The sequence below is a fragment of the Lycium barbarum genome, chromosome 10 (assembly GCF_019175385.1).
Source record: "Lycium barbarum isolate Lr01 chromosome 10, ASM1917538v2, whole genome shotgun sequence".
In the NCBI taxonomy this organism is placed as follows: Eukaryota; Viridiplantae; Streptophyta; class Magnoliopsida; order Solanales; family Solanaceae; genus Lycium; species Lycium barbarum.
The window spans coordinates 71,119,219-71,126,875 of record NC_083346.1 but is presented as its reverse complement, the minus strand read 5'-3'; positions in this window follow the sequence as shown (position 1 = coordinate 71,126,875).

Sequence of the window (7,657 nt, the reverse complement as noted above, 5' to 3'; positions counted from 1 at the left end):
TACACGGGGCTGTACAGCACCTGAAGTGGATGCTCCCCCTCTACCTCTGCCTCTGCCTGCTGTAGTCTGAGGAGTCTGTGCTGTTGGGCGAGCTGACGAAGAACCCGCTGCTGAACCTGTGGGCTGAGTCCCCGCTCTATCTCTCGCTGAAGGGAAATCTCTCATCATATGACCAACCTGCCCGCAAGCATAACAAGCATCCGAACCCTGACGACACTGTCCGGAATGCAATTTACCGCACTGGCTACACCGCGGTACTGAAGGTCTCCTCTGGCTAAAGTCTCCCCTAGACTGCGAATCTGAGGCCCTCGCACTCTACCCCTGACCTGACTGAAAAGAACGGTCAAATCTCCTATCCGAGAATCTAGAAGGTGCACTAGTCACTGACTGACCTGAGTGCCTAGAATGCATCTGTCTCGGTCCCCCTCGGTACTCACTGCTCTCCCCCATAGATCTAGCCCTCTTACCTTGTCTTCTGTCACCATCACGATCACTTCTCTGCTGTCGTTGTCGTTCCTCGAGGTTCTGAGCATGGGTCTGTATCCGGGAAATATCCATCCCATCTTGCAAAGAAGCTGTCAGACAATCTCTGAACAAGTGTGGTCCTAAACCACTCACAAATCTATAGACTCGGTCTCCCATGTCAGCCACCATAGTCGGAGCATACCGGGCCAATGAGTTAAATTGCATACTATACTCTCGGGCACTCATGCTTCCCTGTTTCAAATTCAAGAACCTGTCTGCTCTAGCTCGGCGGACTTCAGGTGGCAAGTAGTGACGAATAAAGGCATCCACAAACTCTTGCCAAACGGGAGGTGGTGCGTTCTCTCCCCTTGATATCACCCAATTTTTATACCATAGTACCGCCACGTCGTGAAGTCTATATGAGGCCAACTCCACAGATTCGGTCTCAGAAGCATGCATAAGTCTCAGCGTCCGCAACATCTCATCGATAAAACCTTGTGGGTCCTCATCCGGCTTCGACCCGAAAAATTATGGAGGGTTTAGAGTAAGGAAATCACGGGCTCTTGTACTAGCCGAACGATCACTTGGGCCCGCATTCTGTCGTTATGCCTGAGCGGTAACCAACTGTGTCAATAAATGTATGGCCTCGGACACCTGTTGACCCGAAGCACCCGATGGAGGAATCGGAGCTGAGGCTCCTCCCTGCTTTTCTACATTGGGCGCGGCCTCACTTTGCGATTCACTTTCCTCTACATTTGCCGGAGGCTCTCTTTCCGCCTGCCTCTTTGTCGTAGCTCTGCCTTTCTGGGCAGGTGTAGCTTTTCCTTTCGGCGGCATTTTTCTGAAACCATAACGCACTTTTAGGAATGATATAATCCTAGACATGGCTCTATCGCACGATCTCATGAGAAGAAGAATGGTCATTTTCCTAAATGCCCTGTAGCCTCTTGTTTATTAGCGTGGCGCGCAACACACCATAAACAAGACTCTACTAGACACGGCTCGTAGACATTTCCTAGGACGAACTGCTCTGATACCACTTCTGTCACGACCCGACTAGGGGCCGCGACGGGTACCCGGAGCTAGTTACCGAGCACCGCTCACTCTACTACTTAACGTGCTCATTTAATACTCTTTTATCAATTTTACATACCAATTGTAGGAAAATCATAATTTATCAAAACATAAATACTTTATATACATTTCCCTCTCGGCCATCAAAATAATATACATACATATGAAAACATCTTTTGAGACCATCTAACCCACACTACGAATCTACGAGCCTCTACTAACATAATGAATACATAGACGGAACAAGACTCCGTCATGCCCAAAATATGCATGTATGAAGGTACATCAAAAGAATAGCCATAAGCACCTCCGAACAATGGAGTGCTATCTATCAGCTGACAACTACTGAGGACCTGGGCCAAGCTCTCCTCCCTGTCTACCTGTGGGCATGAACACAGCGTCCGAGGAAAGGACATCAGTACGAATATTGTACTGAGTATGAGAGGCATACATAATGAAAGGAAACATCAATAATATGGGGATAACATCAACATGAGACATCTGGATCTGACTGATAATCATAAATGAAGTAATGCATGCTATCTTACTCATAATCATCATCATAACATGTATGCATCATATGCAAGCTGCCCATCCATGTCGGAACGGTGTGATAATCAATAATATTAGCCCGCGTCCAGGCCTCCCACGTCCGGGGTACCATCTCATGCCGCCCACTAGTGGTGTCTGCCCACGCCCGTAGGTCGTGGTGTATCCGTATCGCCGCCCGCCGAAGCGGTGTCTGCCCGGCCAACTAGGCCCGGTGTGAATGCAATCATGACATGCTTAATGTAAATACTCATAGTAATATGTTTATCATAAAATACTTATCTTATCATAATGCGTATATAAGACTCATGATCAACTTTACTCTATCAGGGTGACGTAAGGTCGTGATCCCCCAGTTACATTATGGAACCATTATGGACATTCTGCCTCACCTTGAAAGGACTAGTACATAAGGTGAGTGTAGGCAAGGAATAACATCATCATCATTCTAGTGTCATCATATCGTATAACTTATCTCATATAGACATTCATAGGTATAAGCTTTTAACTTCTTAGAATGCAAGAACTCATGAAAGGAATAGGGATTCAAGTTAAAAGATTCATGCCATTAGAAAGAAGGGAGAGCCTCACATACTTTGGTCGTTTAGCTAAGATATCGCTCACTTGTTCTCCGTCGATATCACGTCGTTACCTTCATAAGAGAATTCGTATCAACATTAGTAAACTAACTATAAAAACGCGTCGCTAATTCTAGGAGAAGTTGGGCAGCGCTTCCTTCGCTCATACTACTTTTCCCACGTTCTATATCAAATCCCAATATTCATAGTATTATTCGTAATATCATAATCGACAATCGTCATTTACGTACTTTTGGCAAAATCCACCATTTTCCTCCAATTTTCCCTTATTTCTACTTCTAGCTCATCCTTGCGTTTTAATGCTTGTTTCATGATATAAACATCATTTATAACGTATTAGTACTCACAACACTTCAATATTCATAGTTCCATTCCACTATCATTCATTTATGTAACTATTCATGCAATAATGACCCATTTTTATGTTCTTCTATATTTCAAGTGTCTAAGCTTTCCAATACTTCAAACAACATGGAAAAATCATGAAACTTACCTTGGATGATGGTTGAACAATCCTTAAGTTGAAATACTTCAATTAGCCAAAACCCTAGTTCCACCCTTTGTGGGATTTCATGACTTAGATGATCCGTTGTTGTGTTCTTACACTTGATTTCATGAATTTGGTGTTGTTGGTCTTGATGTTCTTTTGATTATTTGGGATTTCTATAGATGAATTATGTGGAGAGTTCTAGAAGTTTCTTGAGTTGGTTGAATGAATAATGAGTTAAAATGAGGCTTAAGTCCCCTTTAAAAATCACAAATCTGATTTTTAATGAATTCTTGTCGGGATGAACAGTGGTCGTAAACCACCATATACAGACCGTATTTTGATTTACGGTCCGTCCTCCATGGCCGTATTTAACCATTTCAAAGATAGAAAGATTTGGCTGATGGACATGGCAGTTTACGACTGAGGTTTACGGTCCGTAAACCAGTTTACGGGCCGTCCTCCAAGTTTTTTTAACCATTTTCACAATTTACATAAAGTTGAGATTTTGGACAAGCTGGAGGACGATTGCACTATACGGTCCGTAAACCACTTTACGGGCCGTATAGTGCCATATACGACCACTGGGCTGAAAACAATTTCGCGACTTTCTTATTTCCAAAAATTCATAATTAGCCATTCCTGACTTAACAAAACATCATACACTCACTCTTCATCATTCCACTCATCATACAAGTACGGAGAAATTTCCGAGGTGTAACAATCCTAGCATCATCATATCGTATAACTTATCTCATATAGGCATTTAACTTTTGGAATGTAGGAGCTCATGGATAGATGGTAATTCGGACTATAAGATTCATGCCATTGGAAAGAAAGGACTAGCCTCACATACCTTGCCGTTTAGCTAAGTTGTTGTCCACTTATTCTCCTTCGATACCACGTCGTCACCTTCATGAGAGAATTCGTACTTCATTAGTTAATTAACTACAAGAACGGATCGCTAGTTCTAGGAAAATTTGGGTAGTACTTCCTTCGTTTATACTACTTTTCCCATGTTCTATATCTACCCCCAACATTCACAATGCTATTCGCAATATCGCAATCAAAATCATCATTTATGCACCATTAGCAAAATCCACCATTTTCCTCCAATTTTCCCATATTTCTCCCTATAGCTCACCTTAGTGCTTTCGTGCATTTACTACTAGTTTCTCGTTATAAACATCATTTATATCGTATATGTACTCACAACACTTCAACATTCATGATTCAATTCCACTATCATTCATTTATGTCACTATTCACTCAATAATGACCCATTCCTATGTTCTTCTACATTTTAAGTATCTAAGCCTTCCAATACCTTGAATCACGTGGTATAGTCATGAAACATACCTTAAATGATGATTGAACAGGCCTTGAGTTGAAATACTTCACTTAGCCAAAACCCTAGTTCCACCCTTTTTAAGGATTTCTTGACTTAGATGATCCTTTGATGTGTTCTTACACTTGTTTTCATGAATTTAGTGGTGTTGATCTTGATGTTCCCTTTGATTCTCTTGAGTTCTTATGGAGGAAATATTTGGAGAGTTCTAGAGCATTCTTGAGTTAGATGGAAGAAAAATGAAATGAAATGAAGCCTAAGTTCCTTTTAATAATCACCAAACTGATCTTTAATAAAAAATTGTCGGGATGAACAGTGGTCGTAAACCACAGTTTACGGACCGTATTGTGGTTTACGGTCCGTCCTCCGCGATCGTTTTTAAGCATTTCAAAAATAAAAAGTTTGGCTAAGGGACATGGCAGTTTACGACCGAGGTTTACGGTCCGTAAACCAGTTTACGGGCCGTCCTCCAAGTCGTTTTTAGCCATTTCAACACTTTGACAGAACTTGAAATTTTTGGACAGCTGGAGGACGATTGCACTATACGGTCCGTAAATCACTTTACGGGCCGTATAGTGCCCTTTACGACCACTGAGCTGAAAATTCTCCACCACTTCCTTATTTCCAAAAATTCATAATTAGCCATTCCCGACTTAGTAAAACATCATACACTCAAGCCCTTCATTGTTCTACTCATCACCCAAGTACGAAAAACTTTCGGAGGTGTAACAGATGAGTAGTGGCAGCCTTGTCGACTTGCATATCGTTTTATGATTTGATCAGTTGTGACTCCTCAGGAGACAGTTTATCTGAATATACATATATGACGACGTTATGAACCGTTGGAGTTCTTTTGCAAGTTCCCATATTATTCATAGATTCAGTTTGATTATATGTAACAGGTTCGTATACGGGTGTCCAGTTCGAGCACCAGTCATGGCCCACGGGGTTGGGTCGTGACACTGCCCATGCCATTTGGCCATGGTGTATAGTTGCCCGCCTTAGCAGTGACTGCTCGGCCATATAGGAGCGGTGTAATATCATCATCATAACATGCTTATCTTATCATAGTACATGCATAAGGCTCAAAATCAACTACACCTTATCGGGGTGACGTAAGGTCGTGATCCCCCGATTTCATTATGGAGTAATCATTGACATTCTGCCTCACCTTGAAGGAATTAGCACATAAGGTGAGTGTAAGCAATAATTAACATCATTAACATTATAGAATCATCATATCATATCTCTTATCTTATATTGCCATTCATAAATATAGGCTTTTAGCTTTTCGGAATATAGGAACTCACGAAGAGGAAAGAAAATCATGCTAGAAGATTCATGCCATTAGAAAGAAAGGACTAGCCTCACATACCTTTGTTGTTTACTAATCTATCACTTGCTTGTTTCCTTTAGTGCGTACGTTCTACCTTCAAGAGAATTTGTATCGACATTAGCTAGTGATTATAAAAACAGCTTACTAACGCTAGAGAAAATTGGACAACATTTCCTTTCATTTATACAACTCTTCCTATATTCTATATCAACTCTCAAACATTCATAACAACATTCTCAATATGATAGACAACACTCATCATTCGATTACAATATCCGTATTTTACAATTTGTCTTCAATTTCTCCATAATCATGGCAATGGTTCATCGTTGCATTTTTCTCACCTAGGATACTTATTCCATGTTATAAATGTCATCAATAACATTTTCATAATCACAATTTACTAATGATCATGGCTCAATTCAAACCTTTACTCAACAGTGCTACTATTCACACTTTCATGACCCATTTCTTACATCCTTCTATAATCCAAGTGTTTCAACTCTTTCATACCCTAAATAACACGCAGATGTCATAAAACTTACCTTAGATGTTGTAGGAACAAGCCTTGAGTGGTATTACTCTTCTTGCACCAAAACCCTAGTTTACTTCTCTTGAAATTTCTTAACTTGGATGAACTTTGATGAGTTTCATACACTTGATTCACTTGGATTCTTGATATTGATCTTTGATTTCCTTTGTTTTCTTGTAGATGAAGAGTGGAGAATATTCTAGAGGTTTCTAGAGAGGAGTATCGTGGAAATGAAATGAATTAATGAGCTGGGTCTCCTTTTTAATGACTTAAAAATCTAATCCGAAATGAACAGTAGTTAAAGTGCACAGTGGTCGTAAACCCTGTTTACGGTCCGTATTCTAGTTTACGGCCCGTATTCTGTGGACGTATTAAAGCATAACAGAACCAGAAAGTCAGGCTGAGGACATACACATTAACGTTAGCCGCATTCGGCCACGTAGTGGCTCGACAATATCACCTACATATTTTCTGGGCTTTTCATACATACATCATATATATAATCATAGCATATACATATTTATATCATATACATATCTGGCCAACCAAGGCTACAGGGTTATATCTACCTAGCCCTACCAAGGCTTCAGGGTTATATCTACCTGGCCCTACCAAGGCTACAGGGTTATCGTTACCATCGTCGTGTATATAGCATATCTCTTACCTTTATCACATGTGAAATCCTCTATGAACATAGACTCGTAACTTTTCGGAACATTGGTCATAGGACATGTATTAGAGCTTAGAGACAATCTATAACAATGTCGGGGTGACATAAGGTAGAGAGCCCCCACTTCCATTATGGAGCATTCATAAGCATTATGCCACACCTTGAGGGAATTAGCGTATAAGGTGAGTGTAGTCAATGAGCAACATCAATGGATCGTAATATGGATCATTAGCCTTGTAGAATCATAACATTATATGCCTTAGGATCTTTAGACTTAGACTCATCATCCTCATCATTATCGCATTCGTAACATGCCTATTATCTTATCCTATATGTCTATTCATGAACATAGGCTCTTAGTTTTCCGGAAGGTAAGAAAGTCATGGATGTCACGACCCAGCTAGGGGCCGCGACGGGTACCCGGGGCTAGCCACCGAGCACCGCTCGTTCTACTACTCGTCTTACTCATTTAATGCTCTTTTATCAACATTATACTCAAATGGTAGGAAAATCATATTTTATATGGAAACGCAAATACCTCTATATACATATGCCTCTCGGCCATCAAAATAATATATACATATAATAGCATTTCGT